This window comes from Typopeltis vanoorti, chromosome 4 (assembly GCF_054136105.1).
Source record: "Typopeltis vanoorti isolate ZY-2024b chromosome 4, IOZ_Tvanoo_1.0, whole genome shotgun sequence".
NCBI classification, from domain to species: domain Eukaryota; kingdom Metazoa; phylum Arthropoda; class Arachnida; order Uropygi; family Thelyphonidae; genus Typopeltis; species Typopeltis vanoorti.
Window position 1 is genome coordinate 48,533,879 of NC_143552.1, and position 17,861 is coordinate 48,551,739.

The following is a 17,861-nucleotide window of genomic DNA, read 5'->3' on the forward strand; positions in this document are numbered from 1 at the left end:
CGATCGATTTTGAACCCACTGCAGTGTAACATTTTGGTACGCAGTTAACTCTATGTCTAATGACGATGGCATGAGAAGAAAGGAGTGAACGTTGAGAATTCGAAAATATTATATAATTTTGATGTTTTTGAATTCTAATTGTAGCAAAATAGCCAGTTGCTCACCCCCATTCTTGTCATCTTTGCTGCTTTGCATCCTTAAAATTAGGGCTGAATGGGTGGAATTTGTTTCCTTTCTTTAATGAAATGGCGTTTGCAATTTTTTTTTTTTTTAATAGTGGATTTATTTTATTTATGTTTTTGCATATGAATATTCAATCACTTGTTTCTTACAAACCATTGAATTTTACTCATTTATAATTAAAATTAAGCAGAAATTCGAAAAGTCTTTTATTCCAAACCTAGAATCGAATTCGGGAGATTGTTTCATCCTCTTTCGCTTTCCTGTTCATCAACCTAAAGGGTACATGAACATGATCCTATATTTCAAGTTCTCATTCCCCTCCTCTCCCGACAAGGTTGATTATACCAATTAACTGAATTTATTCATTTCATTAAAAAACACGCTCAAAAATAAACATGTCATTCTCCAGAATTTTGTATTTGCTTTCCCTCTTCAATTCGGTAATACTGCTCATTTCTTGATGCTTAAATTAACGTTGTTAGCAATTCAATTAAGTATTTCAGTTTTTCGTGGATGTTAAATCGGTTTAATTGGGAATTCTGAAATAGGAGCATGAGAGGATAATTTTATGTATATATTACAGAGTGTATGAATTTGTTGATAATATGTACTGGATACTATTTTATGATGCTTTCGGAATTCTCTAGTACTGTATATTGGACAAGCAACAATGGCTCTGTTGATGTTAATGCGAAAGGATATATTTGCTCAGTTTGCCAAGACTTGTTAACCCTAAACGATTTCTTTGTCATAATGTGATTTTTAGTATCTTGTTACTACTATTTGTGAAGAAAAGATATATATATGATTGAATAAATATATTTCATGAAGAATTCAGCTTTCGTGTGTGGTGCAATATATTCATGTTGCAGCCTTTAGTGTGGTAAATATTGCATTTTATTTATGTTGTGTTTGTTACTGAAACCGATTTATGCTCATCACTACATTTGTTACGTGAATACGTGATATCTTCCAAAGTGGATCGCAGTCAAACTGGCAGAAAGAAAATTATGTTTTGTGCATATAAAAATTGAAACTGCCGGAAACCCGAAATTAAATACACACTACACACACATTTAAACCAGTGATATTAAGCACTGCTGGAGACTGAAATTTTTATGGTACTTTGCTGCGGCTGCAGTATTACTTTTTCTTCTTTTCCTGATTTAAAAAAAAAAAAAAAAAAGCATTTAAGTTGCACAAGTGAAAAGTCCAAATGTGTTGACGTTATTTGTAGTGATATATTGTTTCACTCCGTTCACAAAGATAAACTCGTTCTCTTCTATTTCTCATATTGATATACCGAATACACTGTGAAATAAAATTGAAGGAGATAACATTCTTTGAACATGGGTGAGAGTGGAGGTATTACTAATAGCTGAATTTTGTGGTCAATATGGAAAGTAAGAGGGGAAATAGTACCATGCTTTCTTAGTACATATATACGAAAGAATCAATATTTAGTGAAATTTTTCTTCAGGCCATTCTGGGAATGCAGAGGCTAATAAACACGAAATGTTCTGACAAAATAGCTTATGTCAACAGGGATGATCAACCTGGTGTGATTATTATATAACACCTCCAGGGAGTCCAGACTCATCCAGGGAGGGTACCTACTCTACAACCTCTGCCTCCACCAGCTGCAACTACCTTCATGTCCTGTCATTCGTCCAGTTGTATTATGGGGATTTTTTCTTCGTTTGGAAGAAAACAATATTAACAGCAAAAAAAACTGGATTTGATTCTTGTTATGATGTGAGGAAGTTTTATATTTTATATTGGCTTTTTTAATCGAAGGTAAATTAACTGGATGTAGCATGGTTTTCCCTCCTGGAAACTCGGGTCTTTCCCTCCTATAAAACAGGCAGGTAAAAGAAAATGTGCAATTAACAGACAAAAATTCTGTATAGGGTGGTGTAATATAGACTATGATCATGAAAAGTGAATTGCTTTGTATAGTATGGCTTCCTGTAATGAACCATGGTGCTCCATGAAGGTGCTGTGCAGTAATAATAATGATATTGTGAAGGTAGCAATGGTTTTTCCTTCATTTGACGAGAGTTAGCGTCTACTTATTTTGGGAGTGACCATGCATATGAAAGTCTCATGAAAAAGGTAAACACAAATGTTAACACAATCATCCAATCTTCAAATAACGAAATCCTCAGTTAACCATTCCTGAAATGCGTTATTATATCATGACTCCTTGAACATCATTATGTATATTTAGTTAACCATAATCCTTAGTTAGCTGGCCAGTCAATTGTTTTCCCAAAAGAATTGCTAAGTAATCGTAAGAAAAAAATCAGATCAGTAAATGAGGGTCAAAGGAAATAATTTTTTTGCTATTATTATTTTCTTGTTTTACTTTTGAGACTAAGATAAATATAATAAATCAGAATTTGTTTAATAATTGGGGGGGACTGTTATTCTTTGAAGATAAATTTGGATGTTAGAAAGAGACCAATACTCATGGTAGTAATGACTAACTTTTTAGGTGCAGTAAAATATATGTTATATATAGTTTATTTATTTATTTATTTATTTTTAGCAAACTGTTGAATAATTCATTGAATTTCGCTATAGATGAGTTACCTGAAGTAATAATCCAAAAAAGAACCCATCATGTGTAACATTTTACAGTGCAAGAATTCAAAACTGCACTAAAATCCCAAAATAATAAGAAAGTGCCTGGATTGGATGGTATAACAGCAGAGGCTATTAATGAGAAAAGGAGCTTTGGAAGCAACTACTAAATATCTCAATACAGCTTTAGCTATATTCAACAAACTATCACAATAGAGGAAGGCTTAATAATACTACTATCCAAATAAGATAGAAGGTGCAAGTTGGAAATATGAAGAATTACTATGGCTTATCTTATTTATCTTACTTATTACAAGTAAGATAAGTAAAGATGTATGGAAAAGATTTATAAAAACATTTGATTTGTTTGGAGCATATCCTTATATTGTTGTGAGACTTGGACTTTACAGTATAAGACCAGAAAAGAATTGAAGCTTTTGAAATATGCTGTTGGAGAGTATTACTAGGAGTATGGTGACAAAGAAAAGCCAATGAAGTCTTGAGTAAAATAAAAAGAGAACTGAAAGAGTATTGAAGAAGATAATCATAGGAGGAATGAAATTTCTGGAACATATAGGGAGATATAATAAATAGATTATCTCATCTCATCTTCCTTTTACCCTCTTTAACCTTGCGGTGTCGAGGGTTTATTAATCATCGGACTTCAAACCATTCACAGGATAAGGTGGTCAGCCCTACGCCCCGGTGTATCCTTTGTCCGTAGTGTTGAGTTCTCAAGGCCGGTTTGCCTGCTTCGCGAGATGAAAAACCCCAGGATAAACTGGGGGAAGAACCCTACTGTCCATGCCCAAGACTGGCTAACTTGGCTATGGCTGAGGAAGATCCTTCAGCTCCTCACATCACCGACGGGAATCAAACCTAGGACACTCCTTTCCCAGGTATATGGTTGCGAAGCGCACAGCCATTAGGCTAACCGTGCAGACATCCTGGAACAGCAAAGGTTGGTCAATTGGTAGAGCCTCTGCTACTAATGGCTCACGCAAAAAGTTATCAAGTTTGAGCATGGTTAGTAGTTGGAAGGGTTAATCGTTTGATGCTGTTAGCACACTCTCCCTCGATAATCTTTGTACTCCCATAATAATAATAATGTGTCACATAATAATAATAATATAGGGAGATATAATAAATAGATTATAAACATATTAAAAGGGAAGATACCAGGAAAAAGAAGATGAGATGGCTGAAATATATATTCTTAAAGGAGGTATTTCAATTAATCAGAAAAGGTTATAAGTTACTAAAGAGGAATGGCAAAATGAAAGAGTCAACTCTCCATAGTGACAGAGACTATCCCTTAGAAAATGCACATTTATGCTTAGTTGCTGCTTTACACTCACATTAAAATTTAATTGAATGAATACAGCACAAAGAGAAATAATTAAACCACAGGTTTAATCATCCCAATATTTTGTCTTTGTCACAGAGACATCTTCAGGAATACAATATTAAAATTGTTGCACTGGATCAGATGGAATATAACTACTATGCTTCATCACAGCAAATATAAATTTGAAAGACTCTTTTTAGAATCATTAGCAGATTTAAAAATCCACCCTAATCTAAATAAAAATGGTTGTGTTAGACTTTAGAAGATTTGGAAAATTTTATTTCTTAGGCTTCCTGCCTAACAGCCAATAGCACCCATAGAGTGCAATCCTCATAAGACTTTAGGCTTTAAATTGTTTAATTTCTGCAACTTATTGTTTTGTGTTTGTTGTTACAATTTTAACATTGTATTCCTGAAGATGTCTCTGTGACAGAAACAAAATATCTGAATGATTAAACCCGCTGTTTAATTATTTCTCTTTGTGCTGTATTCATTCCATTAAACTTTATTATTACTGTAACTTAGAGTGATGATGACAATGACCCAAATAAGGCAATCTGAACAACACAGAAAATTAAAGAGGAATTACATTACTTCCTACCACAGTAAAATCTAAAAATCTGAATTGAACCATATGTAACAATTTTTCTGCTCAAAAATCAAGATGTTTTCATGAAAAACAAAAGCACTGTTGAAACACATCCATTGCTTTACAAGGCACAAGTGATAAAATCTTTCTTTAATCTTAAAATCATAGATTTCTCAAAAGCTTTTGATTAAATCAGTAGACAAAGGATGTTCAAAATTTTCATTTTGACATACTCTTAAAAATAATAAAAGCAATACAAAACAGCCATACCGGAATTACCATGCAGGAGCAACGGTTAATGGAAAGATGACTGAGAACTTTTCCACTGAAGTTCAAGGCACCATATCTTTTTTTTTGCAAGTGAAATTTTTCAATATATATTTCAATCTTTTACATCATCAAGAATATTCTTGAAGAGGTAAAAGATTTTCAGTACCTGGGGTTCTTACATTGATATTCTGACATAGTGAAAAGAAAGCACAAAGCTGTACAATTCCATAAAAGCCTAACTAATATAACAAAATACAAACCCTTCACAAATACCAAATTTTGTCTGTATGAAACCATCAGTGAAGCCACATTTACATATGGTTCTTAGACATGGAACATCACTACTTAGTGTGCAGTTAATAACATCATGAGCTTTGAGACAACATGCCTTCGACCAGTATTAGGACATGCATGGCAAAATTACATTCTTAATATTGCCATTCTTGAAGAAAGCCAGCAGTGATCTCTAATAGAAATGATTCTCAAAAAGTCAACTCAAACTTTCTCTCACTTATGTTCAGTGCTTTAGATCCTAACAGATTAACTTATGGTCACAGAGGAAGGCTAAGAAAATGGTTTTTGCAATACATAAGAAAAATTCTTTTTGAAGATGACTCATGAACCATTTGGCACATAATAGAGCAACTTGATTCATCTTCATTTAAGAGTTTATTTCCATGAGTTGTTTTTACATATCTTTCTGTATATATTTCCTAGTTCATGTTTGAATAAACTATGATGATGGGAGTTAAGCAAGTCATAGTGACCATTAGTGATAAATGCATACCTAGCGTGAGAAGGATAAATATAGTTATATAATGAAATGGATAAACTATGAAGATTAAACAGAAATTGCAGATGAAGGAAGAAAATTGTTACTTAATCTTTGAGAGAATTAGCAGGCATTTTCATTTCAAGGTAAGTGGTAAGTAAGTAAAGATGAAAAATTAAAATTGGAAAGAAGACTAGATCACAGGGAATTTCTTTATCTACCATCAATTTTTTATTGATGGTAGATAAAGGAATGATTATGGAAGAATCACTTTGTTGGATAGAGGACAGCTACTGCAGAAAACCATAATGGGACTGAGTTAAATTAATTATTAAAACAAAAATGTCCTTTAACTCATTCTTAAGGGGTGACCTGCAGGCACACGAATGGTATAAAGTGCAGGCCAGAAGGGTAATGAGTGTGGTAAAAAAAAGCAAAAGCGGATTATGAAAGGAAACTAACTATGCAAGCTAAAGAGAATCCCAAACAGTTCTTTCAATATGCTGCAAGCAAGAAAAAACTGTACACGGCAAAATGATTTTAAGGAATGACAATGGTAAGGAGGTCACTGAATCAGTCGATATAGTGGAGTTGCTGAGCGAGCACTTTGCAAAAGTATATCATCCAGGTGGTGACATTGAAAAAATGAAGGAACCATTAGTTTATACGGGAATTGTGATGAATGAAGTGGAGGTGAATAGTCTATTACAGAACCTTAATATGAATACATCTGTGGGATTGGATGGTATACCGGCACGGGTCTTGCATGCAGCGACTAAGGAATTATCAGTGCCCTTGACCATGTTGTTTAATCTGAGTCTTGGGTCTGGTTTAGTCCTGAAGGTGTGGAAAGAGGGGAAAATAGTTTCACTGCATAAAGGAGGATCCAAGACTATGGTTGCAAATTACCGACCGATCAGCATATCAGGAGTCGTTGTCAAGGTCTTGGAGAAAGTAGTCAAGGGAAAAATACAGGAATGGATTGATGAAAATAAGATACTGTATGGGGGGAGCAGCGTGGCTTTGTGAAGGGTAGATCATGCCTCAGTAACTTGCTCAAGTTTTATAACAAGGTGACGGCTGAACTGGATAAGGGTAATGAGTTTACAGTGATACTGCTGGACCTGGCAAAGTTCTGTTCTTGGACCACTGCTGTTTAATCTGTTCATTAACGATAGAGGGAAGGATCTAAGAGGAACAGTTCATTTTTTCGCTGATGATGCAAAGTTGGGTAGAGCGATAGTGAATGCAGAAGATTTCAAAATCTTGCAGGATGACTTGGATAGATTGGAGTTCTGGGCTAAGGAGAATGGATGTCAATTTAATGTGACAAAATGTAAGGTTATGCATTTTGGGGTGAAAAGATTAGCAGCAGTATACCACATTGGTGGAACTGTACTCCAGGAGATTGATGAGGCCAGGGATTTGGGAGTGTTGGTGGATAGGGAGATGAAGTTTAGGGGCACATTGCAAAAGTAGCTAAATCAGCTCATCAACTCACTTGGTTGTTGAAAAATACCTTGATGAGCAGAGACAAGCAAGTTATTGTACCTCTGTACCGAGCCTTGATAAGACCTCATCTCGACTACTGTGCCCAGATTTGGTCACCTAGGTTCCTTCTTGATGGGGCGGAGGTGGAGAGGATCAGAGGCCAGTGACTAAGATGATAGCGGATCTATGGAATGAACCATATGAGAACATATTGAAGATTTGTGTGTTGCAGAAATTAGTTGATAGGCTGAAAAGGGGAGATATGATTGAGACATTCAAATTGCTAAAGGGTTTCTATAGGATTAATTCAGAGGATATTTTTGAGATCAGGACTGGTGGTGGGAGAACTAGGGGACACCTATGGAAGCTGGGCAAGAGTGTGGTTAGCAGGGGTGTTAGAGCTGGGTTCTTTACTTTTAGAGTGGTAAATGAGTGGAATAAGCTGCCAGAGTCTGTTGTGGGTGCTATGATGGTGAGTGAGTTCAAGGCAAGGTATGATAGATACTGTGAGAATGTCGTATAGTTGTGTGGACAACATGATGTTTAGGGCCTCCCTCGATGAGTCTAAGGACCCCCTGGAGTCACCCGTAATAATAATAATAATAATAACTCATGCTAACTTTTTTCAGTATATATCCATTAGCTTAATATTATATTCTAGCACTGTCCAGTTGTAATACATCGTTTTGGTACTATCTCTGTGCACTGGCACTATTTGATCCATCTACACATCCTGTTAAATGGTTTTTATTTACCAGTCAGCACAGCACCTTATTATATTCAAGTATATGGTGATTTTATCATCTGTTTCTCATTGCTTTATTAAGTAATCTTGACATTAGAATCTCCTCTGGTTCATTTATTCTAATCTCTCATTTTTCTCTTTCTCTCAGAATTGAACAGAATCAGTTAGTCCAACCAATTTGCAATATCTATCTACCTGTATATATATATATATATATATATATATATATATATATATATATATATATATATATATATATATATATATATATATATATATGTGTGTGTGTGTGTGTGTGTGTGTGTGTGTACTGAAATTCAACCAGAAATGCTCGGATACGGAGGATTAAGAGTTTTACAGTGGCTTCATTGCATAAATTGAAAGCCTGGTCATAGGGTGAAGTTTCAGAAGCGCTCTCATAGTACCCATCTGTAAAAAGGGAAAGTAAAAATAAAACAATGTGAGAATTACAGAGTTATTTCCCTGTTGAGTGTACCTGGCAAGATTTATGCAAATTTACTTCAGAAACTGTTAAGAAAAATTGTGAAAGAGAAGCTTGGTGAAGAACAAGCTGGATTCAGGCCAAATAGAGGTTGTCAGTATCAAATTTTTACTACACTTATTTTCTTAGCCTGTGCCTTCTACTTCTTGTGCCACTGATGAGGACTCTCTGCTTTATATCCTGTCCATAGCATTTACTTTCTCTGCATCTCATGCATAATTTCATGATTCATGTATATCACTCCCACCTATTTATTCTCTTGATTTCAAAAATACAGTCTGATGTTGCCATCGGTAACCAAACTCAAAGTAAGTCCTAAGCAGTACTGATTTCTCTCCAGTTCAGTTAATTATACCATGGTAAATCACCAATCTGTTTTCCATAATTTGACATAGTACCTACTCTTTAATTATCCCTATCAGTTTTGTTCAGTGGAGGTTGCACTTGTCAAACCACTCCCAATATCATATCAGAACCACACGATTGCTTTAACCAGCTGGTGCCATCGTGATGACATCTTTATTATTAACCTATGAGATGTTATTAAATCCAACACTTGTTCCTGCTTGTTGCCTCTACCATGTTGTGATATTATTCCAAATTAGCTCTGGCAGTTCATTGTCCTTATTCACATTTTATTTTTTTGCTTCTTCTGTAGTTTAAATCATCCATTATTATCATCTACCTATCATTATTTTATGACATATACCCTGAAGTGTACTAGTATTATTATAGTTTAACACAAATAATACTACATGACTATTTTCTAATCAGCACCTCCCCCCCTTTTTTTCAAAATTGGAAAGGGGGGGTGGATACTTATGTTTGCTTCAAGTATTTGATTTTTATCTCCCTTTTTAAGTGACCATACATGTTAGATAATCTCAGCTTACACATGCTGAAATATAAATGTCAGATGATAATGTTAATCAAGCTGGGTGTTTTGGCTTGGTTATTTATATATTTTTGGTTGTTTTCTCTCTTATTCCATTTAAATTTATTCAACAGGTCCTCATCTATATCATCCTCACTTATTCTGTTTATTATTATTATTATTGCATGGTGGGTACCCTCATGAAGTCTAAGGATTTCTTGAACTCACTGATAGACAGAGCCCTCACAACAGACCCTGGAAATCCATTCTACTCATTTACCACTCTCAAAAATTTGGTCCTCACACCCTTACTAACCCCACTCCCATTCAATTTTTAGGGATGATTCCTTTATAGCTAAGCATGCTGAAATATTTCCTTTGCATCAGGCCTATAAAATCCTTTTAGTAACTTAAATGTTTCTTGCATATCGCCCCCTTTCCCCCACTGTGATTGCAACTTTTGCAACCCATATACCCTCAATCTGTCCTCATAAGGAAAATTCCACAGACCACTCACCTTCTTGTTCACTTGCCTTGGATCCTTTTTATTCCACTTTCTCATCCCCAGGAAACTTAGGTACCAGATCTGATTACAAATCCAGATGAGGTTGCTTTCAGGCCTTATGAAGAAAAATAATAACTTCCTTATCTCTCTGTTAGTGTGTTCTTCAGTAACCAAGTAATCCTTTGAGCTACCTTGGCTGTCTTAGCAGTAGCCCTCTGAACTTCAACTCTCTCCCCCTACCAGCATCCCAAAATCCCTAGCCAATTTCCTAGAGTATAGTTCCATCAGTGTGGAACACAGCTTGCAATCTTTTTCTCCCAAAATGCATAATTTGACATTTTTCTATATTAAAATTGCACATACTACTATTTAAATCATGCTGCAAGCTTTCTACATGATTTTTGCCTGATTTTTGCCTTTCTGCCTGATTAATTTTGCATAATCAACAAGCAGCTGAGTATTTCCCTTCATTTACTAATATCATTTATGTACAAGCAAGAACCTTGCCTCACACTGCCAGTCACCTCCTTTCTCCCAGATTCTGCTACTCTGTATATTACCTTTTGGTATCAGTCCATTTAGTTATCCTTGTATCCATATCACCAGTTTAATATCCATTACTGAGCATTTCAAAATCCAGCAATATCATCGTGTAGCCATTCTGTTTATCCAACTCAGCTGTCACTCTATTATAAAAAGTTAGTAAATTACTAAAAAGTATGACCTACCCTTCACAAACCATGCTGCCCTCTATAGAGTATTATATTCTCATCCATCCATTCCTGAATTCTGTTTTTGACTAACTTGAGAGCGAGAACGGTCAGTGAGTTTAAGGAGTGGTATGATAGACTTTGTGTTTCTTAGGGGAGGGGGATCTCCCCTTGATGAGTCTTGACAGACTTTATGCTCTTAGGAATGACCTCCTACGATGAGTTTTTCGACTCCATGGAGGCCTGAATCATAATAATAATACTGATTAGTCAGTAATTTCTACCACAGTTGAGCCTCCTTTAGGAACTGTTTCATCCTCTTTCCCTCCCTTGGGACTTTTACCAGAGCTGAGACTTAGTTAAACATCCTAGTCAGGGGCATTACCAATTCCTTTGCACATTTTCATAATATCCAAACTGATATTCTATCTAATCCCATGGCCATGTTTGCATTAAGATTCTGCAATATCCTAAGTACTTTCATTTCATCAACCTCTATTATCACATCAGTTTCTGTCATAGCAGTAACATCACTTGGATAGTATGCACAACATGCAGAGTGGTCATCCATTAACTCAACTATCCAGTAACTCGTGTGTGTGTGTGTGTGTGTGTCTGTCACATCACTATATCATCAGCTCTTATTAAAGTTATTCTTCCGTTTACTCATGATGTGGAGAAAAAACTCTTTCTTTGATATGCTCAACTAATTTCTTCTCATAATGGGATTTTTACCTTCCTTACCATGCTTCTCACCTTTCTAGCCTGAGCCATGTACTGCTTGTGAGCTTGCTGATCGCCTCTCTCCTTATTGTTGTGTACCCTCAATATATTTTCTCTCATTCACTCACTCACAGCTGCTGCTGCTTAATGATACTCCTCATTCATCTAACTCCTACCTAATTTATCCTTCTAACCTTGGGTATAGTTGGGTATACAGGTACCCCTTCACTATCTCCCATGCACCAATAACATCCTTCTCTTGCACATTCTTATGCCATGGCATTGTTTATAGCTGTCTCTTAAGCTTGTAATAATTACTTGCATTGTAGTTCCATATATGCTCCTCAAAATTCCACATTTTGCAACCTCCCAAATCAAGATGTCATGATCATTCTCACCAGTCAGAGTGGCCACTTTTGTTATGGACAGATCTTCCAATTGTATGACTAGATCAACACTTTCAGACCCAAACCCCCCTCCATCACATGCTGTTTCAAGTAATTATCTCTTATTAGGCAAATAAATTGCATTTCTTTCTTTCTATGTAATCTTTTTTTATTCCTGTCCAGTGTATATCTCTGTATTGGAAATCAATTCATAATAATTACTTGACCTGCACGCTTATTATATTGCAGATGCATGTTTTCGGGATCATCCCTTGCACCCCCCCCCCCAGCCTATAGCAGCGGCAGCAGCCAACTGTATATTTTGTTCAATTGACCTCTGTCTCACACCAGATTGCTTTAAATGAATTACCTTCCACATCTCTTGGTGATCCCTTACTCATTTCGGCTGCAGCTCATCTGTTATCATCAGCAGTAGTTGTTGCACCAACTTTTAATGTGTGCAAAACCACTGCTAAGACCTTATCCCTCTTATTCCTGATACCTCTAGCATTAGTATACATAAACTATAACATCTCTTGGGCTCCTGACCACCTTTACACTTTGTATTGACTCTCCCATTCAGTTTTATTTCTTGAGCGACTATATTGTTCAATTTTTGATCATTTGCACACTCACTTGTCTCACGAGTGCCTGTACTATATAGTATGTATAGCTTTTTTTTTCCCTAACTTTGCACTTCCATACTTTCAGTGAACAAAGCTTCCTGCCAAATTCATTTAAATGCATTCCATCCATATTATATGAATCCTTCTGTCTGCCAAAGTCAGTTCACAGGTTTACAAACTCCACACTATTCCTTCTACATAACTTACAATTTGATTCACCTGTAATCATAATCTAAAAGTGTAAGTCTGCTGCTTCTCTTCTCCCCAATTCATGTCTGTCATAGCATGGTAGCAGCAGACTTACATTTTTATGTTCTTGCTCTTCTTTTAATATCTTTCATATTTTCTCTCATGCAATGTTTTTCATCTTTCAAGACATTAAGTGCAATCCATAACAATTGATTCTTTCACTGTACCATTTTGCATCCTGTTAGCATCACTAATATTAATTTTTGCACCAGGGAAACAAGAGAGAGATAATGAACAAGATAATTCATGCTTTGGACATAAGGAGGAAACGAGCAAGAAAATTAGTGGTGGTTGTGGGGTCAAATGATTTAAGTGAAAATAAGGGGGAATGTCAGGAGGTTATTGAGGAGAGTGAAAGATAACTGTATAGTGGAAAAGATTTCAGTGGGAGTGCAGTTTATTTGATAGAAGAATGGAATTATACAGATGTGATCGATTGTATTTGAATGGCTCTGAAGTGAGTGAACTGGAGAAACTGTTGCTAAATAGAAGTTCAGTGTGTGTGTGTGATGCAAGCAAGAGATCAGAAGTAAGAGATGAAGTAAAGGATCAGGAGAGTAGTAGTAGTAGTGTTAGAGATGAAGAGTGAACAGGGATATGGGAAGGGGGGGGGAACCGAGGTGGACAGGGAGACATGGTATGGGGGAGACTGGATTTTGGAAGTAGTAGTGACTGTATGTACGGAGATGATCAGCATAAAAATGGAATAGATTGGGATGTGAGTGGAGAAGTTGAGACTGAGCAGATATATATGGCAGCAGTGGTAAAGGTGATTAGCAGGGAAAGTGTGGTTGAGAAATCACAACTAACAAGTGGCTTGGGTAGGATTGGTTATAGACCTAAAAGTGAACTGTTGTGTTTATTTACAAATGCCAGGATATCAGAAATAAGGTACATGAAATGGTTTCACTGATTGAGTTTATTCACCCAAATTCATTGGAATAAGTGAAAATGATTGAATGAAGATAATATCCTAATGGGAACAGAAATGGAAGGTACAGTGTTTTTCCACAAGGATAAAAAGGATATGAATGGTGAGGGAGTATAACTGATGTATAGTGAGGGAGTATAGCTGATGATAGCAGGGGATTTATGTCCACATAAGATAGACATGAAAGAGGGGAAACAGTGGTAATAGTTTTGAGGCAGTGTGGTGAGGTGGAGGATGACAGGAAGACATATTTAGTTGGATGTTGCTACAGGGAATGTGGAGAGTGGTGATGAAAAATGTATGAACAATTTGGATTAGTGAACAAAAGAAGGGTAATTATTATGGGCGATAATTCATATGGCAGTATAGATTGGAATGAAGAGATAGCATTTGGGAATAAGGAAAATTAATTTCTTGAGGCCTTGAGAGATAACTATCTCAGGCAGCATGTAAAGGAGGGCATGCAAGAATCAAGAATTTCAGGTCTGATCATTTCATCGAAGGATGTAATTGTAAGTGGGGTTTTGCACTTCCCTCCAGTTGGTGAGAATTATCATAAAGTGGTCACATGGGTTGTGGGTAGCCATATGAAGACTTCTATGAGGAAAGGATATTTTGGAACTACAAGGCGTGACAGTTCACAAGCTTAGGAGACAATTTGGAGCTATAGCGTGGAATGAAGAATTGAGTGGTAAGGAAATAAATGCTGCTTGGGAATTGACAAAGAAATACATAACAGCATAAATGTGTGAATGTATTCTGAAAGTCAAAATGCTGAATAAGGTAGGTGTAAAATGGATGAATAAGGGGATTAAGCATGAAATCTGGGAGAAGAAGGCTTGGGAGGCGGGAGAAGATAAATAATGATAATAATCAGTTTCATGAAGAGTATAACGTTCAAGCCAGAAGAGTGACTCAGTTGGTAAGGACAACAAAAGTGCATTACAAGCAAAGTGCAGTAGTAGCAAATCAGGCCAAGAAAAACCTTCATGAGTTTTTTCAACACGTGGTAAGTAGAAGAAGAAGAATGATTATGGTAAGATGCTGTTAATGGATATCAGTGAGAGATTAGTGTAGAAGGCATAGTCGAGGTGTTTAGTGTCCAGTTCATTAGGGTGTTTCATCCTCAATGTGAAATCAGAAGCTCAAATGTAGAGAATGACATGAGAGAAGACTCAGTGGTGAGCAAGCAAGAGGTATTATTATTATTACGTGACACCTCCAGGGACTCATCATGGGAGGGCACACTATTCTACTTTGCTAAATACATCTCTTCCTCTCCACTGCTACCTAATTCTCCAACTACAACACTACTACCATCTATCGCCCACCATCACCAACAACAGTATTTTTTGTCTGTAAATTACGTGTGTTCTGAAGGCTGATTTTTCTGTACGTGGGATGAAAAACCCGAGTTTCTGGGAGAAAAAACTGTGCTATCACTGTATGAGATCAGCTAACTCACCTTAAACTTGAAAAGCCCATATAAGGATTCCCCTCGTCATGACGAGAATCGACAGGGACACTATCTCGAAGGAGGAAAGTCACTAGTAATGTGCCACAGGGATCAGTTTTGGGTCCATTATTATTTAATTTGTATATTAATGATATTGGGATAGGTTTAACTGGTGATATACAACTGTTTGCAGATGATGCAAAACTGGGGAGAATAATGAGGAATCAAGCAGATGTTGTGGCCTTATAGGATTTGAATAGATTGCATGAGTGGACAACAGTATGGAACTGTTAGTTCAGTGTTGCCAAGTGTAAGGTTCTGAAATTTAGTATACACTTATGCAGGGAAATTTTGGAGGAAGTTGAGGAGATAAGAGATCTTGGAGTGATGGTGCACAAGTTGTGAAGACATCACATCAGATATGGCAATGATATGAAGGGTCTTAACTTGTAGAAATAAAGAGATTCTGGTTCCCTTGTATGAGGCCTTGATCTGGCCTTATATGGAATATTGTGCACAGATTTGGTCCCTGGTTTTCATGGTGATGAGAATATGTTGGAAAGGTCCAGAGAAGACTGACTATGGTCATAACTGGTCTTTAGGACGTGGGATATGAGGACAAATTGAAGGAATGCAGTTTGCCAAGTCTTGTGAGTAGGAGGAGGGGGGGGGATATGAATGAGACATTTAAGTTGGAAAAGGGTTGTTACCAGCTTGATGTGGAAGAAATTTTTTGTAGATTGGGGGAATGGTATAAGAAAATGGGGGAACATGTTTGAAAGTTGTATAAGGAGGGTGTGAGCAGGGACATAGGAGTAGGTTCTTTGCATGGAGAGTGGTTTGTCAGTGGAATGCATTGCCTGACATTGTGATGAATGCAGATACATTGAATGAGTTTAAAACATGGTTTGATGGGCTTTGTGTGCAACGGTATTTGCTTCCTACGATTAGGCTTGATTCCATGGTGGTCTGGTGTTAATAATTTAGCCATGCTCTCATTAAGTACCCTTCTTATGGAATCATCATAAATTTTTTCTCCTTACCTTCCTCCTTTCACTTAGTTTAAACATTCTTGTTTCTTACTTTGCATCTCTTGTAATAAGAAACGAGAACGTGCTTACACAGTCTTTCATAAGATAAAGTGTGAAAGACCTGCTTTTTCCATGATAACAGTACTTGATATTTCATTTATTGTCTTTCTATTTTGGAATTGTACAGTCTGTTTCACCTATGTAAGTTTGGTTACAGGAGCAACAGATTTGATATACAGCTGAGTGGGCAAGGGAAGGAAGGCAATCTTTATAAGAGCATAATATACTTTTTATTTTCATTGGTGGTTTAAATGTGGCCTTAGTGTTTTATTTTTGTAGTATATTGTCTATTCTTTTAAGTAATCCTGGTATATAGGTGATGGCTAAGGCCTTATTGAATCAATCCATAACATGTCGTTTTGGATTGTTTTCTTGTTACAACTATTTTTTATAAACACTTTTCTTATTCATATTCATTTTTCAGAGCCTGCTCATAAGTGCAAATTGTTAAGGGTCTGTTTTTTAGGGTGCTAATAACTTCTAGTTTCCATGTAGGATGGTAGTATGAATCTTTGTGTGTGTGTGAGTGAGTGAGTGAGAGAGAGCCCATGGCTTTACCTTTTTTTGTAGGTGGCAATGGTTTTGTCACGCAAAATAACCTGACTGAAGGACATGGGCAAAGAGGGCCATGATGTCAGGAGGAAATTTATTCTGTAAGAGAACTGTGTCAGTGATTGGGACATTCTTGAAAAGGGCACTCTGGGGGAGCATGCATAATGTAGCATCAACTTTTTAACTGTTTCTGTTGGTCACGTGGTTACCTTGGACCAAAACCTGGCATGAACATAAATTTAAGGAAGCAAGTGAAATAATTATCAACCAACCAGACCTCAATAGAAATGATGGCCTGAAAGCCCCAAGGATCTGGATGAGCCACATAACAAAAGAATTGCCCACACAGTGAAGACCAAAAGAAGAGAAAAAAAAATGTAGGTGGCAATGGTTTTGTCACGCAAAATAACCTGACTGAAGGACATGGGCAAAGAGGGCCATGATGTCAGGAGGAAATTTATTCTGTAAGAGAACTGTGTCAGTGATTGGGACATTCTTGAAAAGGGCACTCTGGGGGAGCATGCATAATGTAGCATCAACTTTTTAACTGTTTCTGTTGGTCACGTGGTTACCTTGGACCAAAACCTGGCATGAACATAAATTTAAGGAAGCAAGTGAAATAATTATCAACCAACCAGACCTCAATAGAAATGATGGCCTGAAAGCCCCAAGGATCTGGATGAGCCACATAACAAAAGAATTGCCCACACAGTGAAGACCAAAAGAAGAGAAATTTAATTGGATAACAACACATTAAATCTCAGAAAGCAAACAAATTTAAAGGAACAGGACATTTAGAAACAAATAACTGCTGATATAGTTTTACTAAGATAATTATGTTTTATTGTATTTTATTTATTTTATTTTATTTATGTATATTATTATTTATTTATTTTTCCACACCAAAGGTCAAGCTATGGTCATCTGGTAACCAAGCAATTATTCTCAGTCCATGTAGTATGTACCAATGTAGCTTTTGATTTATTGTGTGTGTTTGTATATAAACACATACACACACACACACACACACACACATGCATACTTCTGTTTATTCCTGAAGATGACCTTGATATAAACATAATTTTAGTTAAAATAAGTTCTTTAACATGTTAGTGTGTCTTCGTAATGGTTTGCTGATCACCATGTAACTCTGAAAAAAAAAAGTACTGAGAATTGCAGTTGACGTTTTCTGTTCCCATGCATATTTTTCTGTCTATCTATCTATCTATCTATCTATATATAGAGAGGGGACACTCTCCGGTCAATTATACA

The 17,861-nt window shown here is 36.4% G+C and overlaps 1 protein-coding gene across 4 annotated transcripts in view; it reads left to right on the forward strand.

Annotated features, from left to right (window-relative positions):
- Nucleotides 1-586: 586 nt before the first annotated feature.
- Nucleotides 587-17,861, forward strand: part of Rcd1 (Reduction in Cnn dots 1) — a 234,562-nt gene continuing 217,287 nt past the window's right edge. For 2 of the 4 annotated variants that reach the window (XM_090391131.1, XM_090391134.1), the window contains exon 1: nucleotides 635-1,066. The gene's annotated coding sequence lies outside the window, so the exon portion shown is untranslated. The other 2 variants (XM_090391133.1, XM_090391132.1) reach the window with 2 other exon arrangements.